Here is a 14612-nt window from a genome sequence, read left to right on the forward strand (position 1 = left end):
CGAACAAGATAAACAAAAGTTAACAGTATAATGTGTAGACATGCGTGTAAATATAGCTCCCAAACTATATTGAGCCTGGGGGAACAAGGCTTAGAGTCTTGAGATGGTAAAGTAGGAAAGTTCTGTCATCCACGTAATAAATGATGGGAGAGAGATATTTGTAATTCAGGGTGAAACGTAGAGAAAGGGCGGTTACATCTTTCCACAGGTAAATGAAACATCCGTCGGCGAAGGTCTTGCCCGTCGTGTCGTTCCAAATCAACATACGAATTATCATCAAAACGACCTGTCACAGGAATACCACACAACATACCCAGGCAAGGGTTAACACACAAGTGGTCCAACAGGATATCCCAGAATCCACTCCTACGGATTATACAAAGTGACAGTCCCACATTCATTGTGTACAGTGTGCTGATATTTAACCCAATCATCAGGATGACAGAACTTACCTACTTTACCATCTCAAGACTCTAAGCCTTGTTCCCCCAGGCTCAATATAGTTTGGGAGCTATATTTACACACAGATATACACATAACATTGTTAACTTTTGTTTATCTTGTTCGAGCTTAAAAGAGTTCCAAACCATCGCAGTGACCAGCCGAAGTCCCAGCAGCTGGTATTCTCTCTCTCTCTCTGTCTCTCTCTCTCTCTCTCTGTCACTCTCTCTCTCTCTCTCTCTCTCTCTCTCTCTGTCACTCTGTCTCTCTCTGTCTCTCTCTCTCTTTCTCTCTCTCTCTGTCACTCTCTCTCTGTCACTCTCTCTCTCTCTCTCTCTGTCACTCTCTCTCTCTCTCTCTCTCTCTCTCTGTCACTCTCTCTGTCTGTCTGTCTCTCTCTCTCTCTCTCTGTCACTCTCTCTGTCTCTGTCTCTCTCTCTCTGTCACTCTGTCTCTCTCTCTCTCTCTCTCTCTCGTCCCTCTCTCTGTCTCTCTCTCTCTCTCTCGTCCCTCTCTCTGTCTGCTTCAGCCCGTGACTGACGTCATAGACCCGCCTCACTCGGGCGCTTAAAGCGACAGTCCACAGTAAACAAAACTGGGTTCGTAACATCGGACTACTATATAAATGGAGAGAAACTTCAAACATCAGAGGTGCAGAAGGAGTGAGTAATTCTCGTGCAAGGGTCCCAGAAGGTGATTTTTCAGGTTGAGTCTGTGGTAAAGAAAGGAAATGCAATGTTGAATTTTCTTTGATAAGGAATAGAATATTCAAACAAGGAGATATAGCTAAGCCTTTATAAGGCACAACTCAGGCCGCACTTGGAGTTTTGACAACGTTTTGTGTCCTATATCTCAGAAAGAAAGGGGGAAAGCTACCAAGTGCTGAAAGGACTAGATAGGGTGGATGAGGAGAGGTTATTTCATCTGGTGGGAGGCATCAAGACCAGAAGGCACAGCCACAAAATTTGGGGGAGTGTTTCTGAACAGAGGGAAGGAGGAATATTTTTGGTCAGAGTAGTGAACCAGTGGAATACTCTATCGCAGTGGAGGCCAAGTGCGTGAAGGTGTGGCGATGGGGACTTGGTTTCCGCGTTGTAAAAATCAAACTCTCCCGACTCGTAACTGAGATAATCTCCCACCTTCCCGGGGATGGGTCCGTAAAGGAGACGGTACTCAGGGAGAAGGAGAAAACTGAGCATGTTATAATCCCGATGTACCACGTCACCATTCCGCCTGATGACCAGAATCCGGTCTTCGGACTTGGCATGATCCCTCCCTTCCTCTCCACAGACTCTGCGGCGACTCCCAGCCACCAGTCCACATTCCCCTCCACCTCCACCTCCCAGTAATATCTCCCCGATGTGAATCCCTCCGATCACAGCCAGCTTTTTGAATCTCTTCCCCGTGTCAGGGAGATCCCTCCAGATCTTGGTCCATCTCACACTCTTCCGATCCTCAGACACCTCGAGACACGGATTCGCCGTTTCCACATCCAGGGTGACAGAGACTGGGGGGAGAAGCAGAGAATGAGAGAGCTTCCGGGGATTGGGGGGAGACTCGGACAGCGCGGCCTCGGGACCAGTGGAAAGGCCGCTGTGCCTCAGGCGCGGTCGGGTGGCCGACATGAACTTTTCCCGAGGTTTGACCTGATGAAAGCGAATGGACAACTAATAGCTCCTCAAGCTTTTTTCCGCTGGACGAACAGCAGGGATTTCCCGAGATCAAACAGACAGAAAATGCTGGAGGAACGTCGCGGTTCAGGCAGCATGTGTGGAAAGAGATAAACAGTCGAAATCTTCCCTCAAGAACATAAATAAATAGAAGATTTGACATCAGAAACGAGTGCGGGAAAGGGGTGGATTCAGATGGGAAGGGGGCGAGTGAATGGATTTAAACTGGAGGCCACAGAGTTTTTGTTGGCCCAACTTGTTCGTGTCAACCAGCTTACTTTAATGAGCAAGTCCCATTTCCCCATTATTCCTTCCCCCCTTTCTTATCCGCGTACCTGGCAAACATTGTCCCCGTATCCATCTCTACAGTTAATCAAGGTGTAAACAGAGATAACCCTCTTCCCTGTCCACTATACCATGAATTTTAGTGTCATCCAGAATCCTCTCTGTATCCTCCCTGTTGAGCCCTGAAAGAAAATTGTGTTTCCCTGAGATCTCCTCTCATTCTTCTAAACAGAGAAAAGAGAACATAGAACAGTACAGCACAGCACAGGATCAGGCCCTTCATTCGAAGTTAACATTGATTTGTAAGTGTGAAATGGGGGAGTGTGAAGGTTCGAGACAGTAAAGAAGGTGAAAATGGGAACCAGTAGGGGAGAGATGAACGGCAGATTGAACCAGAACCAGGTGAGGGAGGAGTGGAAAGCCTGTGGGTGAACTGTGTGTGTAGACGTAACGAGAAGCTGGAAGGGGATAAGGATCCCTTTGTACCCTTTCCCACAACCCGCAGCCCCTCATCAGGACAGAGGAAGAATTTGCAGGGACCCTCAAGCAGCACAGGTTCTGATAAAGTGTTTCAGTCTGAACTGTCGACTGTTTACTCTTTTCCATACATGCTTCCTGGCCTTATGAGTTCCTTCAGCATTATGTGTGTGTTGCTCCGCTTTAAATATACTCAGTTATTTGCCTTCACAGCAGCTTGTGGCAGATTCACTATCGTGTGGCTAAAGGAATTCCTGCTCATCTCTGTTCTAAATGGACACCCGCTAGTCGGAGGCTGTGCCATCTGGTCCTAGACTCACCAACTATAGAAAACATCCTCCCAATATCAGCTCTCTCTAGAGAAATTTCAAGGAGATCAGAAGAGACCCTCCATCAGGGACTGTACTGCTTGGATTACCAGCATCTGCAGATTTTCTCGAACCTGATTTTTAAAGCAGGAGTTGATAGGGTAAACTTCCTGATTAGCCAGGGCGTCAAATGTTAATGGGGAGGAGGCGGAAGGAAAGACAACAGGTACAGGAGAAGGCCATTCTGCCCTTCGAGTCAGCACCGCCATTCACTGTGATCATGGCTGAGCAAACACAATCAGTACCCCATTCCTGCCCTCTCCCCACATCCCTTGACTCCGCTATCTTTAAGAGCTCTATCTAACTCTTTCTTGAAAGCATCCAGAGAATTGGCCTCCACTGCCTTCTGAGGCAGAGCATACCACAGATCAACAACTCTCAGGATGAAAAAGTTTTTCCTCAACTCTGTTCTAAATGGCCTATCCCTTATTCTTAAACTGTGGCTTCTGGTTTTGGACTCCCCCAATATCGGGACCGTTTTTTCCTGCCTCTAGCGCGAGTTGAGAAGGATAATAAATCAGCCATTCTTCTAAACTCCAGTGAATACAGGCCCAGAACCATCAATCACTCCTCATATGTTAACTCTTTCATTCCAGAATTATTCTTGCGGACCTCCTGGACCCTCTCCAATGCCAGCACATCTTTTCCAATATAAGGGACCCCAAACTGCCCACAATACTCTAAGTGTGGTCTGACCAATGCCCTATAATACCTCAGAATCGCATCCTTGCTCTTGTATTCTAATTCTCTCAAAATGGATGGTAACATTGAGCTTGCCGACCTTATCACTGAATCAAACTGCAAGTTAACTTTTAGGGAATCCTGCCCAAGGACACCCAAATCTCTTTGCACCTCTGATTTTTGAAGTTTCGCCCTGTTTACGAACTTATCTCTGCCTTTATTCTTTCTACCAAAGTGCATGCACGACTGTCCTACTCGATAATCCAGCTGTTCCTTATTTGCCCATTTCCTGATCTGTCTCTGTCCTTCCCCAGTTTCCGAGCTTCTGCAGCACTACCTGCCGCTTCACCTATCTCCATATCATTTGCAAGCTTGGCCACAAAGGCAACAATTCGGTCATCCAAATCATTCTTTGCCTATCTTGGTGTAGATTCTCAGTATCAGTAATTGTGGTGTTAACTGTTCAGGCGAACAAAATAGCTTCTCTGCATTGTTATAATAAAACGGCTCCTCTGTAATGTTATTTAATACTGTAATGGGTTTCTGTGTCTGGAGTGTTTCGGTTATAACTGCAGATAAGTGGGAATCTAACCAATGGAGAATTGTTATGCTATCTTGTATGTGTGAGCTGAGCGAGAGTTCGCGTTCTTTTTTCTGAAGGCGGGCAAGGAGGACGGGCGTGTGAGGAGCGGACAGCGGTTCCAGGGCGGCGGATACCGGACGTCGGCGGTTCGGACGGTGGCCGAAGGCTCGGAAGGTCGCTGTGGGTGGAACCGGAGCCATGAGCTCCAACGTATTTAAAATATTATGCGCACAAACTGATGAGCTTACTGATTTGGCGCCTTTATTTGCTCTGCTTCTACCAAGCCATTACTAGCTATAACTATAAAGTTGCAATTATTTACTCGTCTTTGGTGTCTTGTCTAATATTTGTGTTGCGAGCGTGTACTGGGGTGGGGGGGGGGGGGGTGGCATTACACCGTATTTACACCGAAGTATTGCACTATTGGCGGGGCGACGGCGGTACACCCTGAACGAACGGGGTAAGTTGGGGGAACGGATGCTACATTTGTGGGGTTTCTCGTCCGGGATTTGAATTATTTGAATGTGTCAGATATGGTGTAATTCGCCCTGGTTTAAACGAGGAGAGGTGGATTCGGATAAGACTGAACTCTGGTGTGAGGTCGAGGGAATACCAATTAGTCATAAGTGGGGGTGGGCATGCAATGTTTTGTTTTCAAATATTGACAGCAAATGGCGACAAACCGGCCAAAGCTGAACGCGACGGAGGTGAACCAGACACAACAGTGCAGGCGATGCTCAGAAAGCTCCAGGGCAAGTAATGACAGTTATTTCGAGTGAAAATGACTTTAGTGACAATGGTCAGTAGATCGGCCAATGTCATGGCCACCAGGTAGAGAGTGATGCAGGTTGACAGGCCGCACTCTCCACGGATAGGATCACCATCGCCAGTAAATTCACTGGGGAGGGAGAGCGAGAGAGAAAGAGAGAGAGAGAGAGAGAGAGAGAGAGAGAGAGAGAGAGAGAGAGAGAGAGAGAGAGAGAGAGAGAGAGAGAGAGAGAGAGAGAGAGAGAGAGAGAGAGAGAGAGAGAGAGAGAGAGAAAACGAACTGTGGAGGGAGGGAGGGAGGGAGGGAGGGAGGGAGAGAGAGAGAGAGAGCATTACTGAACACATTCTCCGGGAATTAACACGTGATCGGGCGAACAGCCCAGCGCATCTGTAGTTGTGAACTTCCATGATTCAGGAGATTTACAAAGACAGGCGTGAATAAAGGGCTCGAAGGATCATTTGGGACCCAAGTCACACAACTACAATTTATTTCAGCTGCTACCATCGGGAAAACGGTGCCGCAGCGTGAAACCCAGGACCAACAGGCTCCGGGACAGCTTCTTCCACCAGGCCATTAACACGCGCTGAGTGGAGTGTATTCCTATGATACATTGACTATTCTATTCATTATAAATTAATGTAAATTACCACCCTGACCTTCATACATGTGAAGGATGTAGAAATAAAGTCAATTCAATTCAATACAATTCAAACCCTCCCCGTCTGACCTTCTGAAGAGCTGCTTGGCCTCGGCACTGGGACAAATATGAAACCCGTCCCATTCAAACCCTCCCAGTCTGACCTTCCCGGAAAGCTGTCTTTTCCCAGCACTGGGACAAATAGGAACACATTCCCATTCAAACCCTCCCAGTCTGACCTTCCGGAAAGCTGTCTGTTCCCAGCACTGGGACAAATATGAAACCCGTCCCATTCAAACCCTCCCAGTCTGACCTTCCCGGAAAGCTGTCTGTTCCGAGCACTGGGACAAATAGGAACACCGTCCCATTCAAACCCTCCCAGTCTGACCTTCCCGGAAAGCTGTCTGTCCCCAGCACTGGGACAAATAGGAACACATTCCCATTCAAACCCTCCCAGTCTGACCTTCCCGGAAAGCTGTCTGTTCCCAGCACTGGGACAAATAGGAACACCGTCCCCTTCAAACACTCCCAGTCTGACCTTCCCGGAGAGCTGTCTGTTCCCGCACTGGGACAAATAGGAACACCGTCCCATTCAAACCCTCCCAGTCTGACCTTCCCGGAAAGCTGTCTGTTCCCAGCACTGGGACAAATAGGAACACCGTCCGGTTCAAACCCTCCCAGTCTGACCTTCCCGGAAAGCTGTCTGTTCCCAGCACTGGGACAAATAGGAACACATTCCCGTTCAATCCCCCCCAGTCTGACCTTCCCGGAAAGCTGTCTGTTCCCAGCACTGGGACAAATAGGAACACCGTCCCGTTCAAACCCTCCCAGTCTGACCTTCCCGGAAAGCTGTCTGTTCCCAGCACCGGGACAAATAGGAACACCGTCCCATTCAAACCCTCCCAGTCTGACCTTCCCGGAAAGCTGTCTGTTCCCAGCACTGGGACAAATAGGAACACCGTCCCATTCAAACCCTCCCAGTCTGACCTTCCCGGAAAGCTGTCTGTTCCCAGCACTGGGACAAATAGGAACACATTCCCGTTCAAACCCTCCCAGTCTGTCCTTCCCGGAAAGCTGTCTGTTCCCAGCACTGGGACAAATAGGAACACCGTCCCATTCAAACCCTCCCAGTCTGACCTTCCCGGAAAGCTGTCTGTTCCCAGCACTGGGGCAAATAGGAACGCATTCCCGTTCAAACCCCCAGTCTGACCTTCCCGGAAAGCTGTCTGTTCCCAGCACTGGGACAAATAGGAACACCGTCCCATTCAAACCCTCCCAGTCTGACCTTCCCGGAAAGCTGTCTGTTCCCAGCACTGGGACAAATAGGAACACCGTCCCATTCAAACCCTCCCAGTCTGACCTTCCGGAAAGCTGTCTGTTCCCTGCACTGGGACAAATAGGAATACCGTCCCATTCAAACCCTCCCAGTCTGACCTTCCCGGAAAGCTGTCTGTCCCCAGCACTGGGACAAATAGGAACACCGTCCCGTTCAAACCCTCCCAGTCTGACCTTCCCGGAAAGCTGTCTGTCCCCAGCACTGGGACAAATAGGAACACCGTCCCGTTCAAACCCTCCCAGTCTGAGCTTCCCGGAAAGCTGTCTGTTCCCAGCACTGGGACAAATAGGAACACCGTCCCCTTCAAACCCTCCCAGTCTGACCTTCCCGGAAAGCTGTCTGTTCCCAGCACTGGGACAAATAGGAACACATTCTCCTTCAAACCCTCCCAGTCTGACCTTCCCGGAAAGCTGTCTGTTCCCAGCACTGGGACAAATAGGAACACATTCCCGTTCAAACCCTCCCAGTCTGACCTTCCCGGAAAGCTGTCAGTTCCCAGTACTGGGACAAATAGGAACACCGTCCCATTCAAACCCTCCCAGTCTGACCTTCCCGGAAAGCTGTCTGTTCCGAGCACTGGGACAAATAGGAACACCGTCCCATTCAAACCCTCCCAGTCTGACCTTCCCGGAAAGCTGTCTGTTCCCAGCACTGGGACAAATAGGAACACATTCTCCTTCAAACCCTCCCAGTCTGACCTTCCCGGAAAGCTGTCTGTTCCCAGCACTGGGACAAATAGGAACACATTCCCGTTCAAACCCTCCCAGTCTGACCTTCCCGGAAAGCTGTCAGTTCCCAGTACTGGGACAAATAGGAACACCGTCCCATTCAAACCCTCCCAGTCTGACCTTCCCGGAAAGCTGTCTGTTCCGAGCACTGGGACAAATAGGAACACCGTCCCATTCAAACCCTCCCTGTCTGACCTTCCCGGAAAGCTGTCTGTTCCCAGCACTGGGACAAATAGGAACACATTCCCGTTCAATCCCTCCCAGTCTGACCTTCCCGGAAAGCTGTCTGTTCCCAGCACTGGGGCAAATAGGAACGCATTCCCGTTCAAACCCCCAGTCTGACCTTCCCGGAAAGCTGTCTGTTCCCAGCACTGGGACAAATAGGAACACCGTCCCATTCAAACCCTCCCAGTCTGACCTTCCCGGAAAGCTGTCTGTTCCCAGCACTGGGACAAATAGGAACACCGTCCCATTCAAACCCTCCCAGTCTGACCTTCCCGGAAAGCTGTCTGTTCCCTGCACTGGGACAAATAGGAATACCGTCCCATTCAAACCCTCCCAGTCTGACCTTCCCGGAAAGCTGTCTGTCCCCAGCACTGGGACAAATAGGAACACCGTCCCGTTCAAACCCTCCCAGTCTGAGCTTCCCGGAAAGCTGTCTGTTCCCAGCACTGGGACAAATAGGAACACCGTCCCCTTCAAACCCTCCCAGTCTGACCTTCCCGGAAAGCTGTCTGTTCCCAGCACTGGGACAAATAGGAACACATTCTCCTTCAAACCCTCCCAGTCTGACCTTCCCGGAAAGCTGTCTGTTCCCAGCACTGGGACAAATAGGAACACATTCCCGTTCAAACCCTCCCAGTCTGACCTTCCCGGAAAGCTGTCAGTTCCCAGCACTGGGACAAATAGGAACACATTCCCATTCAAACCCTCCCAGTCTGACCTTCCCGGAAAGCTGTCTGTTCCCAGCACTGGGACAAATAGGAACACCGTCCCATTCAAACCCTCCCAGTCTGACCTTCCCGGAAAGATGTCTGTTCCCAGCACTGGGACAAATAGGAACACATTCCCCTTCAAACCCTCCCAGTCTGACCTTCCCGGAAAGCTGTCTGTCACTAGCACTAGTAAAACTCTGGAGAAAGTGTCATTAAAGGCAAGAGTCGATTCCATGAATTGGAGGAGAGACTGAGGTTTAGTTCCGATTGTCATTAAATATGAAAAATCAGAATATTAAAAAGTGAGGATCCATTTGTTTGAAAGGTATTTGTACAATTATCATCTTTGAATGATCATAAACAAGTTCACACTGATTAGCTCACATAAATACCTATCATGAATTGTTCTGCTCACTCACTAGAAACGCCATTAACAACAATAAACACGTATAATATTATCTCCACGCTCAGAGACCCATCCAACATTGCAGACATTTTCCCTGACCAGTTTTCTGCCCCCTCCCCCAATCCCCGTGCTACAGGCGATCTCTCGGAATGAAATGTCAGGCCTGGGGTTATTAATACTACTTATCGAATCCACAGGGATGATTTCAACAGATTTTAAAATAAAATTTTACATTATCTACTTCAGAGAGTTGCAATCTCCACTGTGACAGATTGCGATTAATTTAGTGAATTAATATTTGGACCATTTATGGGAGTTACTTTGTCCCAACAAATGTCACTGAACCTTCCAAGGTTCCTTATCAATTAAGTGAGCTTCCACTGTAAATATGTACTTCCAAGGAACCATTTGTCATAAGGTGAATTATACAGCTCTTGTTACATGCACATTCAGGATGAATGATAATGAAGTTAAGGTTGAAGGATAATCAGGTTGAATGAAATTGTGTGATAATGCCGGGAGTTTGAAGTTAATAACTCATCTCCTTCTATCTTAGGCCACGAACTCATCAATCACCCCTGCTGAGGAGCTGGACTAAGTGTGTCAATACAAGGGGGGACTATATTGAAAAATAAGTGTGCTAGGTTTTCTAAATTTGACTGCTGCCTTAGGCCATGAACTTATCAAGCACCCCCCCCACCGTAGCTACAGGCTTTTATATTTGTTTAATTAGATCTGTCCTTGATTATGGCTGTGTGGCTTATAGATCAGCTTAATATTTAACTTTAACACATTAGGGTGTGATACAAGCACATGCTTTAAGACTATGTTGTGGTTCAGTAAGGTCACCCTCTGTTTCTGGTTTACTGGTTGAAATGGGACAACTACCCTGACCATTGCGGAGACTGCAGATATTAGCATATTGCATTAACTTGAAATTGTGTTAGAAAACGGCTGACGTCAGCGACGAGCGCGGGCTTTCAAAAGCGACCCACTTTCAGGAGCGGGCAGCGTCGGTGCGCAGGAGCAGAATGCTGGGCTTTCGCTCAGCGGGCTTCGGCGCAAGAGGACTTCGGCAAGAAGCCTGCTTTTCATTTATTCTGACTAATCTGGGATCAGGTAATGGGGGAGACAGTTAGAGCAGTGGTGTGCACCTGCAAGAGGTGCGTCCAGCTGCAGCTCCTATCAGACCGAGTTAGGGAATTGGAGCAGGAGCTGGATGAACTACGGATCATTCGGGAGGCAGAGGCAGAGATAGATAAGAGTTATCGGGAGGCAGTCACACCGAAAAGACAGGAGGTAGGCAAATGGGTGACAGTCAAGAGAGGCAGGGGGAGCAGACAGAGAGAGAAGAGCACCCCTGTGGCCGTTCCCATCAAAAATAAGTATACCGTTTTGGATACTGTTGGTGGGGATGACCTACCAGAACAAGCTGCAGTGGTCCTGTCTCTGGCACTGAGGTTGCACCCTTGACTAGGAAGGGGAGGAGGGAAGAGAAGAGAGCGGTATTGATAGGGGATTCTATAGTCAGGGGGACGGATAGGAGATTTTGTGGGGAAGATCGGGAGTCTCGGATGATATGTTGCTTCCCTGGTGCTGGGGTCCGAGACATCTCAGATCGGGTGCAGGCTATTCTCGAGAGGGAGGGCAAGAATCCAGATGTTGTGGTCCATGTAGGGACCAATGACGTGGGTAGGATGAATGAGGGGGCCCTGCGTAGGGAGTTCAGGGAGTTAGGTGCGAAGTTGAAGAGCAGGACCTTCAGGGTAACAATCTCAAGATTGCTACCTGTGCCACGTGCGAGTGAGACAAGGAACAGAAGGATTATATAGATTAATATGTGGCTGAGAGGATGGTGCAGGATGGAGGGCTTCAGGTTTGTAGATAATTGGGCTTTGTTCCAGGGAAGGTGGGATCTGTTCCGAAGGGACGGTTTACACCTGAACTGGAGCGGTACTAACATTCTTGCAGGGAAGTTTGCTAGTGCTTCTTGGGGGGGGGGGGGCGGGGTTTAAACTAAATTTGCAGGGGGTGGGGATCCAGAAAGTGAGGGCGGATAGCGAGAGGAAGAATAAAGGGCAGGTGGGGACTACACGGTTCCGGAATATTAAGTGTGTAGTAGAGGAAGGTGAGGCGGAACAAGTGATAAAGAGGACTCATGTACAGAGGGATGGTCTGACGGAACATGGAGTTAAATGTGTTGAAAGAATAAGTAAATTTAGAAAGGACAACAAAATTGTAGGGGCGTATAGCCCGATGGGAGTTCGGGGAGCTGGGTTAAGCACAATAGGCAGCGATTCAAACAGAGAGAGGAGAAATGGGTTAAAAATTCTATATCTGAATGCACGAAGTGTCAGAAATAAGGCGGATGAGCTTGAAGCCCAGGTGCGAATGGGTAACTATGATGTTGTTGGGATAACGGAGACATGGCTGCAGGGAGATCAGACCTGGGAAATGAATGTACAAGGATATACGTGCTATCGTAGGGACAGAAATGTGGGCAGAGGGGGTGGGGTGGCCCTGTTGGTGAGGAATGAGATTCAGTCCTTTGCAAGGGGGGACATAGGGTAAGGAGAAGTAGAATCTGTGTGGATAGAACTGAGGAACAGTAAGGGCAAAAGGACCCAAATTGGTGTTGTCTACAGGCCACCAAACAGTAGCATGGATATTGGGTGCAAGTTGAATAGGGAGTTAACATTAGCATGTGGTAAAGGTAATGTCGCAGTAGTTATGGGGGATTTCAAGATGCAGGTGAACTGGGAGAATCAGGTTGATGCTGGACCACATGATATGGAGTTTGTAGAGTGCCTGCGGGATGCATTCTTGGAACAGCTTGTACGAGAGCCGACCAGGGACAAGACTATTCTGGATTTAGTGTTATGTAATGAACAGGATTTGATAAGCGATCTCGCTGTAAAGGAGCCATTAGGAGGTAGTGATCACAATATGATAAGCTTTTACCTGCAATTTGAGAAGGATAAGGGCAGCTCGGAGGTGTCAGTGTTGCAGATAAACTGGGAGCCATGAGGGAGGAGCTGGCCAAAGTTGACTGGACGGATAGCCTAGCAGAAAAGACAATGGAACAGCAATGGCAGGCATTCTTGGGAATAATGCACAAGGTGCAAAATAAGTTCATCCCCCAGAAAAGGAAGGATTCAAAGGGGGGAAAGGGGCCACAGCGGTTGACAAAGGAAGTCAGAGATTGCATAGCATTAGAAAAAAGGAAATATGATAGAGCTAAGGTGAATGGGAGGACAGATGATTGGGAAGATTTTAAGGAACAACAGAACTTAACTAAAAAGACAATACGGGGAGAAAAAATGAGGTATAAAACGCAAGCTAGCCAGAAATATAAATGAAGATAGCAAAAGCTTTTTTAGGTATAAGAGAAAGGAGATAGTTAAGAACAATGTTGGGCCCTTGAAGAATGAATTGGGTGAAATTACTATGGGAAGCAGAGCAATGGCAGAAGAATTTAATAAGTACTTTAGATCTGTCTTCACTAAGGAAGACACAAGCAATCTCCCAGATGTATGGATGGGCCAAGGACATAGGGTAACAGAGGAAATGAAACAGATTGACATTAGGAAGGAAACGGTGATGAGTAGACTGATGGGACTGAAGGCTGACAAATCCCCAGGTCCAGATGGTCTGCATCCTAGGGTACTAAAGGAGGTGGCCCTGGAAATTGCGGATGCATTGGTAATCATTTTCCAATGTTCCTTAGATTCAGAATCAGTTCCTGAGGATTGGAGAATGGCTAATGTTATCCCACTTTTTAAAAAAGGAGGGAGGGAGAAAACAGAGAACTATCGACCTGTCAGCCTAACATCGGTGGTGGGAAAGATGCTAGAGTCCATTATTAAGGATGAAATTGTGGCATATCTAGATAGCAGTGATAGGATTGGTTTACCAAGTGTAAATCATGCTTGACTAATCTGTTGGAGCTTTTTCGAGGATGTAACCAGGAAGTTAGACGGGGGAGATCCAGTGGATGTAGTGTACCTCGATTTTCAGAAGGCATTTCATAAGGTCCCACATAGAAGATTGGTGGGTAAAATCAAAGCTCAGGGCATCGGCATTGACATGGATAGAAAACTGGTTGGCAGATAGAAAGCAAAGGGTATTGGTGAATGGGTGTTTCTCGGAATGGCAGGTGGTGACTAGTGGGGTACCACAGGGCTCGGTATTGGGACCACAGCTGTTTACCATTTACGTTAACGATTTGGATGAAGGCATAAAAAATAACATCAGCAAATTTGCTGATGATACTAAGCTGGGTGGCAGTGTGACATGTGATGAGGATGTTAGGAGAATTCAGGGTGACTTGGATAGGCTGGGTGAGTGGGCAGATACTTGGCAGATGGCGTTTAATGTGAATAAGTGTGATGTTATCCACTTTGGGGGTAAGAACAGGAAGGCAGATTATTATCTGAACTGTGTAGAGTTGGGTAAGGGAGAAATACAAAGAGATCTCGGAGTCCTTGTTCATCAGTCACTGAAGGTGAATGAGCAAGTGCAGCAGGTAGTGAAGAAGGCTAATGGAATGTTGGCCTTTATTACAAAGAAAATTGAGTACAAGAGCAAGGAAATCCTCTTGCATTTGTACAGAGCCCTGGTGAGACCACACCTGGAGTATTGTGTACAGTTTTGGTCTCCAGGTTTAAGAGAAGGACATCCTGGCTGCCGAGGAAGTGCATCGTAGATTCACGAGGTTAATTCCTGGGATGTCTGGACTGTCTTACGCAGAGAGGTTGGAGATACTGGGCTTGTACACGCTGGAATTAAGGAGATTGAGAGGGGATCTGATTGAAACATATAAGATTATTAAGAGATTGGACAAGATAGAGGCAGGAAATATGTTCCAGATGCTGGAAGAGTCCAGTACCAGAGGGCATGGTTTGAGAATAAGGGGTAGGTCATTTAGGACAGAGTTAAGGAAAAACTTCTTCTCCCGGAGAGTTGTGGGGGTCTGGAATGCACTTCCTCGGAAGATAGTGGAGGCCAATTCTCTGGATGCTTTCAAGAAGGAGCTAGATAGGTATCTTATGGATAGGGGAATCAAGGGATATGGGGACAAGGCAGGAACAGGGTATTGATAGTAATTGATCAGCCATGATCTCAAAATGGCGGTGCAGGCTCGAAGGGCCGAATGGTCTATTTCTGCACCTATTGTCTATTGTCTATTGTCTATTGTCTAAAACTGTTGGCAATATCACACGAATAGGGGTCAACGAAGTGATCACCATGTTACAGGGATGTTGCAGGATTGTTGGGAACATCACGAGGAGTGTTT

Source organism: Hypanus sabinus (genome assembly GCF_030144855.1).
Source record: "Hypanus sabinus isolate sHypSab1 chromosome X2 unlocalized genomic scaffold, sHypSab1.hap1 SUPER_X2_unloc_4, whole genome shotgun sequence".
Taxonomy (NCBI): Eukaryota; Metazoa; Chordata; class Chondrichthyes; order Myliobatiformes; family Dasyatidae; genus Hypanus; species Hypanus sabinus.